The sequence below is a fragment of the Leuciscus leuciscus genome (assembly GCF_965113295.1).
Source record: "Leuciscus leuciscus genome assembly, chromosome: 5".
NCBI lineage: Eukaryota > Metazoa > Chordata > Actinopteri > Cypriniformes > Leuciscidae > Leuciscus > Leuciscus leuciscus.
Window position 1 is genome coordinate 11,035,351 of NC_138729.1, and position 20,603 is coordinate 11,055,953.

The 20,603-nt window shown below is 41.5% G+C and overlaps 2 long non-coding RNA genes across 2 annotated transcripts; both read right to left on the reverse strand.

The window, feature by feature from the left end:
- Window positions 1–6,949: 6,949 nt before the first annotated feature.
- On the reverse strand, window positions 6,950–13,810 carry LOC309498241. The gene is made up of 3 exons (XR_014205891.1): window positions 13,323–13,810; window positions 7,798–7,887; window positions 6,950–7,700 (listed from the first exon to the last, which is right to left on the reverse strand). It is a non-coding gene; the product is annotated as an uncharacterized lncRNA (long non-coding RNA).
- A 6,180-nt stretch (window positions 13,811–19,990) lies between these two features.
- Window positions 19,991–20,383, reverse strand: LOC309498983. The gene is made up of 3 exons (XR_014206092.1): window positions 20,349–20,383; window positions 20,188–20,249; window positions 19,991–20,088 (listed from the first exon to the last, which is right to left on the reverse strand). It is a non-coding gene; the product is annotated as an uncharacterized lncRNA (long non-coding RNA).
- Window positions 20,384–20,603: the final 220 nt, after the last annotated feature.

The window sequence follows — 20,603 nt, forward strand, 5'->3', positions numbered from 1 at the left end:
GGACCTCTGGTTCTTACCTGGCAAGACATAGAGGTGCAAGAGGCCATCCAAAGAGCACTGAAGCCCCTGCAGGACTTCACTGATGCTTTGTCAGGCGAGGAGTATGTGACACTCTCATACGTAAGACCTGTGCTCCACCTCTTTAACAGCAGCCTCCTTGCTCCTGAGGAAGGTGACAGTGAGCTAACAAAGTCCATCAAACACACCATCCTGACTTACTCAAATGAAAAGTATACAGAGTATACACTCTACCAGTGACTTGCTGGACATTGCTTCCTTTATAGACCCATGGTTTCGAGGGAAATACTGTATGTCAGCAGTGGGAAACTGGTTGGATTGAAAGAGAGGGTCATCTGCGAAGCACAGAGTTTGCTAGGTGATCAGGGGAGCTCTGCAGGTGTTGACAAAGCTGTGCCTCAGTCCGCACAAGAGAGTGCCATAGCAGATCCTGTGCCCCCCATTGCTAAAAAGAAAAAAACACTAGCCAGCTTCTTTGTCCAAGATGCAGCTCCTTACTCTTCTTCATTCACACCTCGCAAGTCCATTGAGAATGAGTTGTCAAGCTATTTACAGTCTGTATGTTTGGAGAGTGAGGCAGATCCACTACAATGGTGGCAGGAACATGAGGTTACCTATCCAGCACTGAGCACACTAGCAAAAAAGTACCTCTGTGTGCCTGCCACTAGTAGTCCTTCTGAAAGGATCTTCAGCTGCAGTGGAAATATAGTAACTTGTCAAAGGGCTGCACTTAAGCCTGACACAGTAGACAGATTGGTATTCCTTGCTCAAAATATAAAAATGAAAAAGAGTTACACAAACTTGTTTTTTGGCTATTTGTTGATGGCTACAACAGAGGTAATGCAAAGATGAGCTTGAGTTGAGTTGAGTTGTTTTATTTTTGAATTAAAAGGTATATGTATTATTTCTTTTATTTTACAGTTAAATTATTATTATTTATGTAATCAGGGATTTTTTTTTATCGTAAATGTCACAGAAGCACTTTGTTCCTATATGCACTGCCTACCTTGAGTTGAGTTGTTTTATTTTTGAATGAAAAGGCAATAATTATGTATTATTTCTTCCTTTATTTTACAGTTAAATTATTATTTTTGTATACAGGGATTTTTTTTTTTTAAATGTCACAGAAGCACTTTGTTCCTACATGAACTGCCTACCTCTTTGCACTTCAATAAAAAAAAGACTGTGGTATTTGGCATATTTGTTTTTGCAGTAGTTTTTGGGGGGTTATTTTTCCTGTAAAGATAGAGATATATATCGTATATCGAGATATAGCAAAATATATCGAGATATATTTTTTGCTCCATATCGCCCAGCCCTAGTTACAATACGAAGGCTGTAGCAACGTAACTTGCGTGATGTCCCCAAACCTTTGGCGACACATCACGAAAGTGGCGCGCCAAGCAGCTCCCACCGCCAGCCACGACAACAAAAACTGAGAAATAAAAGTGAAGATGGAAGACGAGGTGCGGGAGAAATTGAGGTCGGGAATTTACATAATTAAAAGAAAAAAAGGTCAGGTTGCTAAATCTAATGTTTGGGACCGGTTCTCAGAAATAGTTGCAGCAGGAGACAACAGAAGTATTAAATATTGCTATATTTTATTTTTAGTTGACGAAGCCGAGCGAGTCAAAAGAAAAATAGATGAGTTTAGTGAGTGGGAGGATGATAGTGAAGAAGTTGTCGAGAGAGACGAGGTTCAGCGCTACATTGAGGGCCAGTTCTTCTGGGACGGAGAGGACATTCTAAGCTTCTGGTAGTCGCAGTCAATCGCCTTTCCTGTGCTTGGTGTCAAAAATGATTCTCTGTATCCCGGCCACAAGCGCATCAAGCGAGCGCACATTCAGCTCTGCTGGCCGGGTGCTGGAGTCTAGGCGAAATAGATTAAACCCTGGTACAGTGGATGCCATTCTTTTTTTGCACAGCGAACGTAAAAACGCTTAATGAACATTTCCGTGTGTTAAATAAAACAAAAGTTCAGTGGTTATGTAGCGTAGGCTGTAAACTGTTGGCCTATACAAATCTGAAATAAAAAATTGTTTAGCCTATTAGATGAATACAAACGCTGCTTTGTAAATGTTGAAAATGTTTATTATCTTATTAATATGAACTGATTTATGGTTCATATTCATAATCTTCTGTTGTTGCCAGTTTACAGGGTGATGTTTTCAAGCACTTTCAGGCTGAAATAAAGGCTGTTTTCATTTACATTACAATGCCTAGTATGTCTATTTAATGGTGGGTGCGGGGCGGGAAGGGTTGTAAAAATATATACAGTGGTGCGGGGCGGGCTGGGGCGGGCTGAGGCGGGCTGGGGCGGGCCAAATAATTTCATAAAAGCGGGACCCGCGGGTCGGCTTTTTTTCCAACCCGCGGGTCCCGCTTTTATGAAATTATCACTACTGGAATCTTGTAACACTACATGGGCTCAGCAGGCCCCAGGGCAGCAGGCCTCGACTCACAACCAGCCATGTGCTCATCCAGGAGAGAGAGGACTCTCTCTCAACCACAACAGAATTAAGGACAACCTCAGGAGTTCAACGTCTTCATTCAATGCAGAAGAAGTCCATCGCAAATCCCACCATTTGCTCTGCGTGTCCTCTCCGGCCCAGGGCTCCAGCTGTGAGAACAGAGTTGAACTAACCATGCAAGTTCATCATATATTCTTCATCCAGCGGAGAAGAAAACGATTGCAACCTCAGCAACTTCAATTTTCAACCACTTCAAGAATTGTGTCCACTGCAGAGACCATGCAAGTATCAATTTAATTAGGTGCTCTGAAAATGATAAGCTGATGGTTCTTTTCATAGTTAAATGGATCTTTTCAATAGTTCCATTTCCTGCTTCCGGTTCCATATCACTCACCATTTTACCTATGCATGCATGTATGCATGTATGTTTGTTTAGTTTAGTTATGTTTGTGATTTAGTTATAAAACTTGTGGACAATATATATTTGGTTCTGATTCTCTGCTTGCAACAAAGTCTATTTTACGATCTTGATCTTGTTACATGCTCTAAGTGCTGTACATAAGAAATAATTGTTTTTCGGTGGCCATGAAAGATACGCTTTTCTTAAAATAAATGAATAATCAAAAGAGTTCGTTGGACGAACTGATTAATTGATTGTAATATTAATTTAGCAACATCAAGTTAATCCAATTAACTGACCCAAATATTAATAATTAGCCTAAACATAAGTTATGAGTTATTATTAATATTTCCCCTTTGAGCTAACACGTTACACCAAAACAATTTTTTTAATAATATCAGTTTTTTTATATATATTTTTTTTTTTGATGTCGCAAATCAATGGATTACAGTTTGCAACAGTATAAGAAGTGAGACTTCTAACACAATGCAATAGAAGCATTCAGTGAGACAAGGTAATAAGCCCTTTGGCCAATACACAAAGCACATCCTCAAAGGATAATGTCACCTGGAGAAGGAAATTAAAGGTGTTCACTTAGACAAGGGCAAGGTTTCAAAAGGATTGAACTGTTCCTCCTGCATGTCTAGAATGCTTCTGTACATATGAAACAGCTGGATATGGTGGGTAGAAAGACATTGCTTTTAGGTGCACATAGCACCTGTTAGAAATCTGTAATCTTTATGCTTCAGTTTATTTGGTAGAAAAGACATGCTGTGCCAACGCTGCACAACTTGAACAATCACTGAGAATGTGTGTGCATTAAGGCAAAACTGGCCTCAAAACAACTTTCATCCTGTTACACAACTTTGAACCCAGTTATCTGACCATTAGTTTTTTACAGACCATGGTTTCTTTCAATAAAGACTTTATGTAGCAAAAAGAATTTGCCACATAAATAGATTCACTGTCAGACTGACTCAAAACAATATGGAAAAGCACATCTATAACAGCATGTATCAGATTCCTGCAGTGCCATTCTTCAAGAACATTCTGTTGAACTGCAGAGTTGAATAATACATGTATCAGCTCAGGTTTTCTACTCTGATTTTGAACTTTCACCTTCTCAAAGTAAAATTTAACAGTTTAATTAAAGGTTGTACATTGTGTATTAAAATGAGTAACCATATTTAACTTCATCAAAGGATAACAAATTATTGCTGTAAAGTAAATGGTGATGTGTTATCTATTGCATAATGACATTTTTGAATTGCTTTGAAATAGGTCAGCATTGGGGAAAATGCAAGGATTTTGTCTTTCCACCAATGTCTGTCTATAATAAAGTAGTTTTTTTTTTTTTTTTACTACTGGCATTGCTTCATCCTATCCCTCTGTTATAAAAGTAGTTTTTTTCCCATGGTTAAACTGACCCTTTTCATAAATTTTCCCAAATGTAAGTGAACGTGCAGGAAGCTAAGACATCAACATGTCAAACTTAACAACATAAACAAAAACGGCTGATTAATGGATGGATGGAAGACTGCTGCATGTTATTTACAATATAACAGCCCTCTTTGTTTCACTCTTTCAATGAGGGTGAACTTTTAGGGTATTTAAAAGGTTGTTGTGCCCCCTCCTGGAATGACTTGGATAGCACAGTTTGTTACTACTAAAATAATTTTTGCTTTGACAATTGCTCAGACAGTTTCCCCTTAATACAAATAGCATTACATTTCCATTTACTCTTTGTGTGAATAGTACCTAAGTGTCAATTTGACATTATCAAATAATTACAGGGGTTTATGGTTTTAGACAAAAGGACAAAATGATTAGAATACTTTATATTGATTTATATAGAAACCTCTGACCTACAGTATACTGTCAAAAGTAGCATTAAAGACTAGAAACAGCGATTACAGAGGCATTTCACCTGTAACATATTTGGATTATTAGACAATAAAGTGAACCTGCAGAGTTTTGCGTTGAAAGGCATGTGAAGGGAACCACCGACACAGAGAAGAGTGAAAACTTTTCACATGTACTCACGACTGCTACTGAACATCTGAACACAGTGATAAAATGCACATTGATGGATCATCTTCTGTCTGTTCTCCAAAATGTAATCAAATGTGTATTTCTGCAGGCACATGTAAACTGGTTAACTGTGTCTAAGCAAAGGCATTACTTTTCAAGACGAACCGGTTGCCTCCACTGCACAATACCCACAAATTGCTGGTTGGCGGAGGTGATTTGCTTTCCAACCGGAGATGACCTGGAGGCAGTGGGAGCAGGATTTGCACAGCTGTCTGGGTCAGCAGCTTTCAGCAGAGCAGTTGGTGCAATAGACGGCTGTCATATCCGTATCAAACCTCCAGCAAATAACTCCCACTGTTACTTCAACAGGAAGCTGTTTCACTCCATTCAACTCCAGGCCATCACTGATCACCGGGGGAAATTCCTTGATGTCTTTGTGGGATATCCTGGGTCTGTGCACGATGCCAGGGTGCTGAGGAACAGCCGTGTGTACGCTGGCAGCCTTTATCCTCCTGCAGGCAAGTGCATCCTCGGGGATGGAGGCTATCCTTGCCTGAGTGCCCCCATCTGCCTCATCACCCCGTACAGAGAGCCGGTGCAGAACCCTGTGTAGGCTCTTTTCAACAGCAAGCACTCCCGTGCCCGCAACATTGTGGAGAGAGCTTTTGGGATGCTGAAGACACGCTGGCGCTGTATTTTCTTCAAGGCCTTGGAGGTGAGCCCTGCCTTCGTGCCTGAGGTTGTTGCGTGCTGCGCTGTACTTCACAATCTCGCTCTAGTCAATGGGGACAGCGTTGAGCCAGAGGATGAGGAAGACCTTGATGACGGCATCCCTGATCCCCACAACCTTGAAGCAAGAGTGGGAGAACATGTCACAATATGGCTGCCGCTGTGTCTGCTCCAAACATCCCTGTGCCTGCTCTCCATGAGCACGACTACCTTTAAAACATTTAAGAAGATTAAAATGTTTTACAATTCATGTTGTCAGCATTCCATTTCTTGCCAAATGTAATTTTATAGGTTTACAATTACATGCAAATATTTGTTAGAGCTTTACTACCTTTGTGGTGTAGTGGGGCTAAACCACTGAACTGGTTAGCAGAAAGATTGCTGGTCGATCAGAAAGGCTCTTTACTCCAGGCTGGTCCAGGGTAATTATCCCTGTAATAAATGCATTTAGTCACTTTGGATAAAAACATCTGCCAAATGCATAAATGTGATTGATTGTTGTAAAGCTTTTTTTGAAACGGTCTCGGGCATAAACACTCAAAGCTGCTTATTTCATCAAGGTATTACTATAATACAAAATGCATGCATACATTTACTACAATTTCTATTTGGTGGGTGAAAGGGTTAGTTCACCCCAACATATAAATACAGCCATTATTTACTTGCTTTCATGCTGTTAGATCCCTCTGTTTTTTTGTTTAAATACAAAAGGGGATTTTTGTCAAGTTTGTTCTGCTGTTTTCATACAATGTCAGTCAATGGAGCCAAACTTTCAGAAGCTTCCTGGTATTATCTGATGATGCTTTTGAAGCTTCTGAAAGTCCACTGACTGGTACGGTATTAAACAAATAGTACAAACCTGACCAAAATCACCTTTTGTGTTCAGGAAAACAAAACAAGAAAACAGAGGGATCAAACAACATGAAGGTGAGTAAATAATGACTGAATTATTTGCTTGGGTTCACTAACCCTTTTTTTGCTTGGGTTCACTAACCCTAGTTAATGCAAAACTTAAGGTTGTTTGTGTAAACAGTCTCAAGTTCAGCTTAGGTCATGGAGGGCTATTGTCGTGCAGAGTTTTTCCAACCCTAATTATACACACCTGAATCAATTTAAACCAATTAATAACTGACTACTTGAAAATTACAGACAGGTGTGTTACTGAACCCTCCATGACCTGCCTTGAAAATCCCTGCATGAGCTCTGTATGCATTTAGAAGTCATATAATACACTCCAATAAAACTGCTGTTTAAAAAGTTTTTTCTTTTTTTTTTTCTTTTTTTTTTGATTACACCACACATTTACTAATTATTCATCACTTCATAAATATTTAATCTATGAATTTTATCACAACCTTAAAGTATCACTAAATTTCTAGAAGTCTATAATGTACTGTGAATGCCTAGAAATTGTTTGTTTTATATACATAGTATTGTACAAAAGTCTTAGGCCACCATTTGTTGTTGTTGCAAAGTACTGTGTATGTATATATATATATATATAATTTAATTCACATTAACCCAAATGTGTAAATGATCATAAGATGTTTTTGTCATTGAATTTATTTTTTGGCAAGGATTTCAAGAACAGAAATGAATCTTTCATCCCTTTCCTTTGTTTCTTTCTCTCTCCTTTCCTCTCTCTCGCTTGCCTCCCGGTGCCATCTCTCTTCTCTTTCTCTTACTTCTCGTTCTTGTCTTTCCTCTCTCTCTCGTCTCTCCCGTTCTCTTCTGTCCTCCTTCTCCTCCATTTCTCTCCACAGTCTCTCCTCCCTCTCAGCTGCTTTCCGCTCTCTCTCCTCCTCTCTCTCCTCCATCTCCTGGATCAGGACTTCCAGATCTTTCACCCTTTTTCTGGGTCTTGCTGGCTCTGGCCTCACTGAGGATGAAGAGGCCACAGCAACATCCGGCCCACATGAGGCAACGAGGGCAGGAGGAGTGATGGAGGGTCTGCCCCCAATTGCCTCATCCATGGCAGCGTACCACTTCCAAGATGCTGCTGTGGCCCCTCCATCCTCAGTGCTCACCCCTGTTTGCGGACATTTCAGATCCTGCAAAAATGCACAAGCATGACACAAAAGCAGTCATTTTAACATCACAATATTTAATCATTTAATTTCTGTATTAGAAGTGACAAAATTATCTTACTTTGTATTTTTGTTTAAGGTTTTCCCTTTTTTTTTTTTTACAAATGCTGCCGTCACCCTGCCTTGCAGGTCCTGCTCCACCACAAAAGATCTGCAGCAAATGCAGAGAAATGTAGTTAATAAGTTAATTGAAGTTCGGGAGCAGGACCACGCCTCAACTAATCAGCTCTCTCTCCCCGTCTGTATATATATATATATACACCGAACCCACCTTCACCACACCGTTCTTCTCAGTTTGTTCGACATGGATCCCGAGCTGCAGATCAACCCCTCTGACTCCGAAGACGATTTATTCAGAAACTCTCCTCCGTCACAGAGCGTCAGGTCTTCACAACAATCCCTAGGCAGCCAAAATTCACACCGGCTGCGTTCTGTCGTAGAAATCCCTCAGTCCCGCGGGCACTCACGTCACAGTTCATCATCGAAGATTTCTCCAACCCCGACTCGACAGGATCACTCTCCTCCGCAAACGAGAACTACCATCAACGATCGACACAGGCACGGAAGCCGGCGCGATCGCTCTCCTCGTCAACCGCGTCATTCAACAAACCGTAGCAGTTCTCAGCGCACCCACGCCACGTCTCCCAGACCAGAGAACACCATCAAGAATTGGACTGTGGCTCGCCTTCAGCGTGCTCTTAAGGACAAGGGTATCCACTTCAGCCGATCTGACAATAAATCAAGACTATTTCAGCTTTACACAGCATCTACACACACTTCAAATTTAAATTCCGAGCCTCCAACGCTTCCGGGATTGACACGCGATCCTCCCATCGTCACTCATGACGTCACCACACTGCCTCCACAACGGCCTCAGCCAGCAGCGTCCGCGCCACCTAGTGGAGTCCAAGTAATACTACCTCCAACATCTGCACCTTCTACCTCAGACTTATCCCAATTCATGACATCTTTCTTTGCTTACTTAAGCTCACAAACAGCTACAAATCCTCACGGACATTCATCCCTCCATCCCAGCATCCATTCTTCTACCCTTCCTTCTGGCATTAACAGCCACACGGCCCCTGTTATTTCTGATTCTTCCCTACAAATTAACCCAATTCAAGTCCCTCATGCAGCAAACCCAGGACTTCTACCTCTCAGTGGACCTTTTCAACCGCCTCCTCTTTCTTCCTTTTACGCAACTAATCTACCCCTTTTCCCCTCCCTCCCCCACCCCTACCCCCCCCTTTCCCAACACCCTCACATCCTGCCAATAAATACTAGCCCATATACCCTGGCCACAGCTGCACCGCCTCCTCGTCCAGCTTCATCAATCCACCGACCCTCCCCAGTCTCTTCAGCCTTACGTCTTCAGATCTTATCAGGTAACTACACAGATTTAGCCCAGCTCCTCCATCCATCCCTCATAAATATCAGCCAGCCCAGAGAGCTGCAAACCAGTCAAGGCCTAATGCAGTTCAGCCATCCTTTAAACTCTCGTTCAAAGGACCTCACTCCCACTGAATTTGCTTTAGCTTTCTCGATCTACAGAGATATAGTTTGCTCTGTTTATCCCGATCGAAGAACCGAGCTAGACGATTACCTATCAATCATTTTAGACATGGCTGTGCGTTTTGGAGGAACAGACTTCTACAACTACCACGTTCTTTTCGCCACACAAGTAGCAGGTCGGTTACAGCAGTTCAATCAGGGGACATACTGGGGCACTCTTGATGCAGAACTCTACTGTCGGATCTTCGCAGCACGCACTTCTATGTCCTGTGATCTATGTGGAGCACCATCACATCCAGCCTCAGCTTGCACCATCACACCCTCTCAATCTCAACCCTCCTCACGCAAAACATCCGTATTCAATAGATTATCCACAGCAGCCCCACCTCCTCCTCTAATTCCGAAACCTCTAAACATACAGCCCACAGCCAACGTTCCACTTCCCAAAGGCATTGACAAAAGAGGACGACCGATCCTCTACCAAGGAGGCAGAATGGTATGCAACAACTTCAACCATCTTGGCTGCTCTCTTTCCAACTGTAGATTCCTACACACCTGCTCCTTCTGCGGAGGTGCCCACTCAAGAGCCTCTTGCCCCCACAACCCAACTGCTCTACCCGACTGACTATTACAGTATCTCGGCACACCAGTCAAGGTAGAAGCATTAGCTACTGCCTTACTAGACCACCCCGACAGAGAGTTCGTAGATTTCCTTATCAATGGATTCAAAAACGGCTTTCTTCCCGGCATAGAAATAATCCCAGACACTTCTCATCTTTCCCATAACCTCCAGTCTGCCCTCTCGGAACCAGACACTGTTGACACTTTAATAGCTAAAGAAGTTCAAGAGGGATTTATGATAGGCCCGTTTAAAGAACCTCCTTTCACTCTTTTTCGCATCAGCCCCATTGGAATCGCGACCAGGAAATATTCCGTGAAGAAGAGATTAATCATCGACCTGTCCTCCCCACACGGCTCACACATTCCCAGCATTAATAGCATCATTCCAGCCCCAGACTTCTCCATGAAATACGCTTCCATCGATCAAGCCATCACTCTCATCCGCAAGGCAGGCCACGGAGCATGGCTTTCAAAAGCAGACATCACCAGTGCTTTCAAAGTCTTGCCCATTCACCCAGAATTCTGGCGTTTCTTCGGAATATTCTGGAAAGGAGCTTATTATTTTTCAGTACGCCTCACTTTCGGCTGCAGGAGCAGCCCCAAGATATTTGACTCCCTCTCGGAGGCTTTATGTTGGATTCTCATCAACAACCACAGGCTTCCCTACGTCCTGCACCTCCTCGACGACTTCCTCATCATCACACCTACATCCGCACCTCCACACTCAGGACTTTCCACCCTCGTTAAAGTGTTTTCCGAACTAGGCGTACCCCTTTCAAAAGAAAAGACCTTAGGGCCCTGCACCTCCATCGAGTTTCTAGGCATCACCCTAGACTCCATCTCCTTCCAAGCATCTCTACCTCCTGAGAAAACACAACGCATTTCATTGCTCCTATCGAACTATCTTCTAGCAGACAGGTGCACAAAGCAACAGCTGCTAGCCCTCCTCGGCCACCTTAACTACGCCATCAGAATAATTCCCCAGGGGAAATCTTTCCTTTCCAACCTACTATCAAAAGCAGCATCAATACCCTCTCTACACGACAAAGTCACCTTGGATGAAGCATGCAAAATGGAAATGCGGCTCTGGCAGAAATTCCTTTCTTCATGGAACGGCATATCCTTCTTTTATAATGACTACGTCACACAGCCAGAAGACATTCAGCTGTACACAGATGCAGCGCCTTCCATAGGATTCGGGGGCTACTACAGTGGCCGCTGGTTCGCTTCTGAGTGGCCACCAGAGTTCAGCCATCTAATTCAGCAGCCAGACTTTCCCTCATCCGCACTTTACGAGATGTATCCCGTCATTATAGCAGCCCTCCTTTGGGGGCACGAATGGTCCCGACATTCCATACTCATCCACTCAGACAACTCAGCGGTAGTTGAAATCATAAATAAAGGCAGATCCAGTTCCCTGGCGATCATGCAATTAGTCCGCAGACTGACACTTATATCGGCGCAACGTCAGTTCATCATCCGAGCAGCACACGTTCCAGGATACCACAATAGCATAGCCGACTCATTGTCTCGTTTCTCTTTTCAGAAGTTCAGAATCTTAGCTCCAGAATCAGACATCTATCCCACGCCAGTTCCACCGTTTTCAGCCACCATCTTCAACTAAATCCTCAGCTGGAAGAACTTTCACATGCTTCGCGAGAAGCTATTCTCAATGGCCTCGCCCAGAGTACCCTCTCTGCTTACTTGACCGGTTGGAACTGTTTTAAGGCTTACCACTCCTTTTACCAACTCTCATTTCCTCTAATGAACGTTTGGTCCATCTGCAACTTCGTTACTCACGCCCATTCCTACCAAAAAATTAGGGCATCCTCCATTCAGACTTACCTATCCGGAATAAACTTTATCTACAAACTCGCCACCGGCGACCAATGCCAAACCATTTCTCACTCCCACGTATCCATGCTTATCAGAGGTCTACGAAAACAAGAACCAGTCCTCAACATCAAACGCTTACCCTTAACTTCTGACCTCCTGAGCCAATGCATCCACACATTACGTTCCGGCTACTTGAGCCCATCGATCGACCAAACGTTAGAATGCATGTTCTTTCTCGCATTCTTCGGCTTCTTGAGATGCTCCGAATTTGCCCCGTCGACTTCAGCCTTCAATCCAGCTATCCATCCCAGCCTCTCAGACATCACCACTCATACGCCCGATTCTCTGATTTATAACCTAAAGAGAAGTAAAACCGACCAATTCGGAGAGTCGTTTCCAATTTACATTTTTCGCCTCCACTCCTTCCTCAGTCCTTACGAGCCACTTTCGGAATACGTTTCTTCCAGATACGCTAACCATTCATCTCCTCAAGAACCACTCTTCCTCACGGAAAACAGGAAAATGGCCACGAGATTTTGGTTTAGCAAACACTTCCAAAGTATTCTCAGGACCTCCGGCATATCTCCTGAACATTACTCTATACATTCATTCCGGATTGGAGCAGCCACCACGGCCGCCAGCATGGGCATCTCGGACGAGACAATCAGAGTCCTGGGGCGATGGTCATCCGAAGCGTACCGCTTGTACATCCGCAATAATCTAAACGATCTCCGTCAAGCTCAAGCCCGCATCGTCTCATCCAAACCTTTGGGGGTCTTCAAGTAACTCAGCTTACTGACTACCGAGACGAAGCCCCCACTCTGAGTCTCCCGGGTCAGACTCCCTGATCAGCCAGACGGAGATCCGTCGTTAACATCTTTCCCCTTTTCCTTCGACCCTCATTCATTCACAAAGCTAATAGCTAATTCCGTGCAGTTGTGGCGTGGTCCTCGCTAGTGAAATGTAGTTAATAAGTTAATTGAAGTTCGGGAGCAGGACCACGCCTCAACTAATCAGCTCTCTCTCCCCGTCTGTATATATATATATATACACCGAACCCACCTTCACCACACCGTTCTTCTCAGTTTGTTCGAACCCCACCCACCCTTACCCTTCCACCTCTAGCTCTCGACCCCACCCACCCTTCCCCTTCCAACTCATTCATCCATCCATCCATCCATCCATCCATCCTCAACCTCTAACTCGACCCCACCCACCCCTCCCCTTCCAAACTCATCCATCCATCCCACTTCCCCCCGACCCCAATCCTCTCTCCTTCAATCTCTAACATCTCAATTTTACTTCCAGGCTGCATCCAGGGGGGTCTTCAAGTAACTCAGCTTACTGACTACCGAGACGAAGCCCCCACTCTGAGTCTCCCGGGTCAGACTCCCTGATCAGCCAGACGGAGATCCGTCGTTAACATCTTTCCCCTTTTCCTTCGACCCTCATTCATTCACAAAGCTAATAGCTAATTCCGTGCAGTTGTGGCGTGGTCCTCGCTAGTGAAATCAAGAATCAAAAAAGTGCTGTAATATCACTGTTTGAAAATACAAGAATTGAAATATACTACAAATAAACAATTAAATAGATTTTTAATTATTTCTGTATACTCACTCAAAGCCTTTGATGGCAGCATTCCGCTTTCCGGTGAAGAGGGCTTCATGAGCTACTCTCCACCGGATAAGCAGATGTGTTTGCTCATCTGTCCCTGTAACATCCAGACAAGATTCACGTTACCTCTGTGATTTATGAGCTCAATACTACATTTACCTGTTGATCATAAATGTTCCACAATTTTTCAACAGTACTAATGGACAAATGAAATAGATTTCTTATGTTTAGTTACTTTATGTAAACTTATTAAACATTTGTCTAATGAAAACAGTGTTGACAACAGTGAATTCTCCTAAACAATAGTACACATACATCACTCAGATGTCTATTTCATATCTATTAGACGTAGTAATCTGCAATTCTTATAGAAGATTTTCTTGCCAGATATTAAATAGACATTTAGTAATTGTATTTAAGATGCATACGGTTTAAAATGTATGCAAATCCACTTTGGAGACGTATGTGTCCTTAATGGAGCTCCTCTGTTAGCTATACATAATAAAATGTGATTTACAGCAAAATCACAAATTTACCATACTAGTGTCTTTACACCTTCAACAATTCAACAGTTTACTGTACAGTAGTTCAACACATGCGATCATTTGATTTGTAATACTCACATTTGAAAACACTCTCGTCTGTCATCCTTTCCGTCATGTTCGAGTATGACGTATCCTCCTTCTTCTTCTTTTTTATGACGTATCCTCTCGCGTGGCCTCCTGGGATAGAAGAGTATCCATCGGTTGAGCACTCAAAAATCTGGGCAGAAGCAGTAGATCATCCGGGAACTTCTCGCCTGATTTCACCTACTATATAGTAGGAAAGTAGGCATATTCGAACGCACTTAAGTCCGAATCTCGCGATAATTAGTACGTCGCCTACTCTTTTGGATTTGTACATACTTTTTCGCTCGCCTACTCTTTTTCCCATACTAAATAGTATGGAAGTATGCGGTTTCAAACACAGCCTAGATCTTCATCGCTGGAAAACAGTAGGATCCATTTGCAGATTTGCTTTCAATTGATTGTAGGTCCACGGCCACTTCATCCAACTTGATTGATCAAGTCTTTGAACAGAATTGACTCCAAAGATTGATTCATTTGTGAATGGGACATATCTCATGCCTCAGAAAAATAAAGACTGCGCGTTTGGAATAAACTATGCATTTCCTATTGCATTAAAATAATGTAACGAGTAGAACGTCGCCCAGCGTAACAAAGTAAAAGTACTTTTTTTTTTCATCTGAAATGTTCTTGAGTTAAAGTCAAAGTACTTACATTTAAATTTTCACTTAAATGTACAAATAAAAAAACTCAAGTCAATTTAACAGAGTTACTTAGTTACTACACACTTCTGCTTATGCCTATTGTCTAAGCTGTTGTCCCGAATCCCGAATCTGCCCCTAATTGTCCCGAAAATTATACTAAAGTAAAATCTTGAGTAGTTATTGTCTGATAAAACATTAAAAACTGTCCGTGGAGGTTGAGTCGTCTTTTTTGTTTCTTTTTTTGAAGTTCTACAAAGATACCGTAGGCGCGAATTTAGATATGCATTGATAAGCGAGCGCAAGTTGCAACAGCCGCGAGGACAGTGAATGTGCAGGCAGCCAGTCGTAAAGGAGTAATTGATTGGTCGCAGCACTGTGTGCAAAAAAAAATACTTCGGCCTAATGTCTGATGTCGGGTTACACAAAGCAAATCATCCACACAATTATTTAGTTTTCTTATTGAATGGCCGACAATTTAGTTGTGATAATAATTTTGGCATAAGGCTTATTGGTGTTAGGCTATAGCCTGAAAGGTCTGATTTACGCACTGTTACAACAGTCAATTTGTTTTTTTGTTGTTTTTTTCACAATGACATTTGAGTTCATGATTTTAATGTTGTTGTTTTTTGTGTCAGACTAAAGACTAATGACAGACTGTTGATCTTTGAATAAAAATATGTTTGGTTCAGGTTTGAAATTCATTATCTTTTATTATAGGCTATGTAGTCTATAGGCCTACTCATACAGAACTCTAGGCCACAGCTCAGGCCTCAAGACCATCCATCTCCTCAGTGGTCTTCTGTGCCCATAGCTCCACCTCAGTCCTTCCTTGGTTCTCCATCCCACCTTGGTCTCCAGCCTTTCTGACTCTGCCTTAGTCTTCTGTTCTCCTAGCTCTGCCCTGGTCCACTTCTGTTAAGGATCCGCTGTGGATCTTCAGCCCTCCGGCTTCATCAGGGCATATTAATTCCGCCGGTTCTACAGTGGCCTTCTCCGCCAGCCCCTCCATGGACTTTTCTGCCTGGGGGTCCTGACCCGCCTTCCCATCCCCTGATACTGATCATCACCCTTTCCCATCACTTGCAGGTGATGTTGTTTCTGTTTGTGGCGGAGGGAAATATGCCGCCGCCTTGTGGGGGAAATATTCAGCAATTAACTAAGGAAGACTGAGTGAGCAACAGGATCCTAGTCCCCCCACCCAATGCTTTTAGTCTTTGTACAACTGTTAGCCTAGTTGTATGTTGTAGAGGTCGACCGATTCATCGGTTTTACCGATATATCGGTGCCGATAGTTGATTGGTGGAACTATCATTATCGGCAAAAATCCACACCGATAAGTTTTTCCGGGTTGCGTCCGTTGCTTGAGCCGCTGAGAAGTGTGCGCTGTCATCATACAGTATGAGAGCGCTGAGAAGAGACTGCTGGCATTGTACAGAGTGAGAGACGCCTCTAGAGGACAAATAAAAACTATCACTGGCTGAGTTGTTTACGTTAACACGTGAGACTGCGCGCTGCACGGAAAGAACAACATTATATGGAGAGCGCTGACACTTCAGATGCACATTTAAAACATCGACAGCAAAACGGTATGAATACAGAACACTAAAGTACATATTGCCATATCATTATAAAGTAATTAATTTGTTGACTAGATGCTGCATTAGCAGAGAAAGAACAGCAGTATGTTTGCCATTGAGGCTGTGAGGACTCTAACTTTAGTACCTCAAGCGGTTAAAACAATGTGACAAAAACACACGCAAACCTGACCCAAATGTTTTATGTCACAATTGTTACATGTTGCAATTGTTACCATCTATTTGCATTAGTTTGTATCCAGCTGGTCACTTTTATGCATTCATTAGCCGGCGAAGTTGCATATTTAAAGCTAGTGACGTGCTTTCTCAACATTGATGTTCATGTAGCCGGCAGAAACATAAACAAATCAGAAATCTTTCTTTTTTTTATCACTACAATACATAGTTATATTGATTAGATAATCATCAAGTGTTCTAAAATATAAGCAAATAAAGTGAGAGACTGTACATGTAATATGGTCTACATTTATTCAATTTTAATGGCCATCTTTAAGCATGACTCTTTGGAATTATATGAAATGGTAACACTTTACCATAAGATTCCATTTTTAGCATTAACTAAGGTTAATAAAAGGTGTAGAAGTATTATTCATTGTTAGTTTGTTAATTTCAACATTCACTAATACATTTGAAATTGAGTTTTAATTCTTATTTTATCTGTAATTACCTTAGTTAATGTACTATGAACTAACATGAATGATAAAGGTACACTGTTAGACTTTTCAAGGGTTTTTTTTACAGTAACTTACTGGCAACACTGTTGCCAGTTACTGTAAGATTTACAGTACCAAACCGTATTTCAGTTTTACAGTAAATGGTACTGTAATTGTGTAATACAGTGCATTACTGTAAAAACGAAGCTAATCAGTACACTACTGTATTTTTTTTTTTTTGTACTAAATATAAATTTAGATTTCATAATTTTGATATATGATTAATTAAATTTTTATCCTACGTAAGTACAACTGACATACAAACCAATTAGACAAAGTTATCACAAAATACCATTTATTTATTTAAAACATTTCATAAATATCACAAAATCAACAGTCTGCCAATGCTGGAAATGATGTGTGAAATTTTTACACATTAATGGGTGAGTTTAGGGATAACGTTTTTTGTGTTCATTTTAACTCATTCATTGTAATGATTTTAACAAAGTAAATATGTCAGAAAGGTTAGCACAAAGATGTGCGTTAAATTAACACATTATGTGCTGTCCTTCACTGCACACATTGTTAAAAACATACATAAATTCATAAACAAAACGTTAGCATTTGACAAAATGAATGTAGAGTCATTGGTTGTTTAGCTTATACAAGTATTATAATGAAATATCAACCATTACATTCATAAAACTGCAGAATATAAATACATTTAAGCAGTCAAAAAGGAAATGTCCAACACAGGACAAAACACAGTTTTTTTCACAATACATGACACATAACCCCAGCTTAAAAATAAGTTAACTTATTTACAAAAATTTGTTGGATTCATGTACACTGGTGGCCAAAAAAAGTATTTAATTGTCTTAATGTTTTTGATGCTCAAGAAACATTTCTTATTATTATCAATGTCTGACTGTCTACTACTCCATCTTCTCTACAGCATAGGAGTAAAAGTCATCATCAAAATAATCTTTAAAAAGCCAACACAATGTTTTTGTCCACCTTTGCGAATAAATGAACTTCTCCAAAGATTGGTTCCTGTTCAGAACTTGATTGACAACATCAGAATGTTCCCTGGTCTGTATGCGTGTCCACAAACGTACTCAGTCCTTCAGAGGAGATCCCGGTTCCAACACTGAGAGAGAGAGAGAGAGAGAGAGAGAGAGAGAGAGAGAGAGAGAGAGAGAGAGAGAGAGAGAGAGAGAGAGAGAGAGAGAGAGAGAGAGAGAGAGTGTATATTAGTGTCACATTATTTTTAACCTCCTTTTTTTATAAAAAACTTAAGAATATATACAGTATTTGTAAACAGCTTTTGCCAATAAATAGCATACAAAAGAACTAAATTAAATGATGCCAGTGTAACTAAGTCCACTGAAGCAAGCGTATGTAGAACCCAAATGCAGTTTAATGAAAATCAGAATCAGACATAGAACCAAGAGAACATGGAAAATTAAACGCTGAAATGGAGAATCACCTGTACTGGTCTGTCGAAGATACCAAAGCTCTTCTGAGCATTTGGGCAGAAGAAAGGGTACAACGTCAATTTGACGGCGTGTGCAGAAATGAGGACGTTATAAAATACATCGTTGCTGAACTTGCTAAGCTAAGCATTCAGCGAACAACGCTTCAAGTTCGGGAAAAAATTTAAAGTTGTGGGCGCAGTACAAGGCGATTAAAACGCACAATGGACAAAGCGGTGCCCAGAGAAGGAACTTTCCATGGTTCGACTTGATGGACGGTGTGCTGGGTCACCGTCCCTCTGTTAGTGGAGAGACAAGTCGGGACACTATGGCAGCCGCGGACGGTGAGTTAATACATGCTATCTTCTTAAAATCTAAGTTTTCTAACTTCCTGCCTGAATGAACATCATAATTCCCGCTGAAATGGGTGGGGTTGTATGACGTTTGATCCAGGAAGGCGTGTTAAGGGCGGGGTTTAGGGCAGCGCTGCAGGGCTAATGGCCCGGCAGTGGAAACGCAAGCCCGGTGCTTGAGGCCCGAGGCCACTGGCCCGGCTCGGCTCGCTGTTAGCCCTAGCCCGGCCCTGGCCCGACAGTGGAAACGCGGCTATGGTAACCCACTAGTAATGACTCAAGTATTACCAGATCCTTCAGAAGGAATTACACATTTTTTGTAATAGTGTTCTAAAGTGAAAAGTATGATAGGAATTCCTTTCAGTAACACATGAGTCATTACAAGTGGGTTACCATGATCTTCACTTTAGAATAATGTTCCAAATAATTTGTAATTCATTTAGAAGGATGTAGTAACACTTCAGTCATTACTAGGGAGTTATCATGCTTTGCACTTTAGAATACCGTTCCAAATAATTTGAATTTCCTTCTGAAGGATTTGGTAATAGTTGAGTCATTAGATTAATTAATTATAAAATGGTTCATTCCAGTCCTTGATTCTGATTGGTCAATAGCTGTGTTTTATTCACGATAAAGCACGGCTACAACCGCTTCACCCAACGGTTCTGTGTATCACTACACAACCACTCTTAGCAACATAAACATTTGTTTGTTCTCTTTGGCCTTGTTCATTGAAGCTTACTGAGAGAGAGAGAGAGAGAGAGAGAGAGAGAGAGAGAGAGAGAGAGAGAGAGAGAGAGAGAGAGAGAGAGAGAGAGAGAGAGAGAATATTAGTGTCACATTATTTTTAACCTCCTTTTTTTATAAAAAACTTAAGAATATATACAGTATTTGTAAACAGCTTTTGCCAATAAATAGCATACAAAAGAACTAAATTAAATTATGCCAGTGTAACTAAGTCCACTGAAGCAAGCGTATGTAGAACCCAAATGCAGTTTAATGAAAATCAGAATCAGACATAGAAACAAGAGAACATGGCAAGGCATGGCGAAAACAATCTCAGAAACATGAACTTACTTAGTGGTTACATCAGCAATACAAGACACCGACACATGGCAAACATGAGGGCTTAAATACACACAAGACTAATGACTAGACAAGGGACACCTGTGAACAATGATCAAACAATCAGACAATAAACTCATGACAAGACACATGTCAGGATCACATGACTACAAGGGATCACATGACAGACAAGGAAGCAAACATGACAAGAACAAAACCAGACCAAAACCGTGACAGCCAGATTAAATTTTAATACTTACAAATCCTACATTCTGTCCAAAAATGCTGAGATCCATAGAGAGAAAGACTGAAATCGATGATTTTAGCCCATTTTAGCTCGTCTGCAGTGGAGGGGTACCTGTTTGAGACAAATACACAGTGAGACAAATACACAGTAAGACACATACAAGAAATCACTGTGTGATGATCGTTCTCCTTCCTACAGTAGTTTACCCACCTGTACGCTGATATTAGGACCTTCCTAGTCAGGTGGGACTGCAATGGTAGAGAGTCTTCTGCCTAATAAAATATCAGAATAATGCAAAAATATAAACTTAAGTTGTTTAGAATGCTAGATTTGGTATGAATGAATTAGTGAGATTTTTCTGCAGTGCTTACCTGGATACATTTAATCTGGTGAGACTGAAGAAAGACAATGGTCCATCTTCTGATTCATTTGCTGTGTAATAAATATAAAGTTAGACATGATGCAAAGGCAGGTACGTGGGAACTATATTGTGAGAGGGGGGGCAAGATTCAGAGGGGGGGCAAGATTCGGGGGGGGGGGGGGGGTAGTGTAGGCCTAGTAGGCTGTGTTATGTATAGACTATATTATGTATAGTCAATAGTACATATTGACTTTATGATTAATTT